The following is a 1,845-nucleotide window of genomic DNA, read 5'->3' as shown; positions in this document are numbered from 1 at the left end:
GTTAAAGGATAATGATGATGATGATGGTATATTTGAGGTTTTACACAATTTGATTGTTACTAAGGTAGCTTTCCTGATATAAAGCTGGGTGTTTCTTTTTTTTTTTTTTTAGTTTTGTGCATATGTACTTCCTTAGTTGATTCACGAGTACTAGGAGTACATCTAGCAACTTGAATGTTGTTCATTTCTGCATTCAGTCCCCTAGGCAAAGTTTTAAGGTTTAGAGCAGTGGTGTAGCTGGAGTGGGTGCTGTCTGAGGCAGCCCCTGATTTTGCTGTTCTTCTCTTGATCCTGTGTCCTGAAACCCATACAATCTTATACAGCAGACTCCCAAAGTGCTGTGCTCTTAAAAGCATCACCTGGGGTGGATTACCCCTTCACACCCTACCCTCTTCCTAGCTATGCTACTGGTTTAGAAATGAGGCATAGACTATGGGTGCAGGCATGGTTACATGGTTAAAAAATTTACTTTGCAACTAAGTGATTTGGGTTCAGGTTTGATCCCGCAACCTTTGTGGTACTTTGGGGAAATGTCTTCTATTGTAACCTTTGCTCAGTCAAAGACTTGTGAGTGAAAAATGGTGAGCAAAAACTCTGGAAGTCTTTTGGAGACTGTCTGTTTCTGGATGATAGACTATATCTTACACCTGGTTTAATACCATCACCTGATCTTTGGGTGCCTCTAGCAGAGTCTATTCTGTTGCCAGCATTTGGACCAGATACCTGGTGACATACTCTCTTCCTCCCACCATTTACTGTTGCCCTAAAAAGTGGCTTGGGCACTAACCTTTCTCTTCCTGAACAAGCCATATAAAAATTTAAACAAAAAGACATACAATTTTGAAGAAGACAGCTGAAAAGATTTATCCCTGAAACAAAATGGAATGTACAGAATATATCCACACTCAATAAGTCTGGTGCATGTATGTCTATTTTAGGTATACTGATGCACGTGTTTTGAAAGCTTTAATATTAGTGGAACAGAAATATTTTATGATATATTCACAATGCTATTGTTTTGTTTCAGGATTAAATAGATTCTAAGCATGTAAATATAAGCTTTAAAATATACCTTTATGAATTCCGTATGGCAAACACTCACGGACATGCTTATAAAATCAAAAAAACAACACAGCACCCATGACTTTTGGAAACATTTTTCCATGCTCAGAATTGCTGAAGCATGGAATAAACTGTCGAGACACTACATCCTTCAAAACTTCCATGTTTCCTGAAATCCACCAACAGCGTACCTGATGACCTTTTTTTGTTTTTTGTTTTGTTTCTTTAGTTGTAGTGCACCTGAGCACAATATACAACATTTTCCTTCATTATTATTATTATTATTATTATTATTATTATATATTTTAACTGTTTGGTTATTGCAGTATATGGCATATGGTGTTTGTTAAATACAATGTATGTTATCAACACTGAGTGAACTGATCCATGACAGAAGCAAAATAGCCGTGACCATGTTATTGCCTTTAGTTTTCTATGGTTGCATTTTTTATTATATATTCTTTTTCCTTGTCATACAAAATGTTTAACCCTTTAGCATTCTGATTACTCAGTCAAATGTAATACTTATTGATTCATATTGTTTTAAATTAATCCTGCATTATCTCATAGCACTGAGATTTCTATGATGTGATTCTTTATTTTTAGAAAGACATAGTAGGATAGGTGAGAGAAGCTAGTTCTAACCAGTTTGTACATAAGAGGTAGAATATATTGGCCGGATATGCCAGTTTAAATGCTAAAGGGTTAAACATCTCAGAGGAATATTATTGTAATTACAGCAAAAATTTAGTTCACAAGCTGAAAATTTTATACTCTTTCTTT

This window comes from Octopus bimaculoides, chromosome 7 (genome assembly GCF_001194135.2).
Source record: "Octopus bimaculoides isolate UCB-OBI-ISO-001 chromosome 7, ASM119413v2, whole genome shotgun sequence".
NCBI classification, from domain to species: Eukaryota; Metazoa; Mollusca; class Cephalopoda; order Octopoda; family Octopodidae; genus Octopus; species Octopus bimaculoides.
This window is presented reverse-complemented; position numbering follows the sequence as displayed.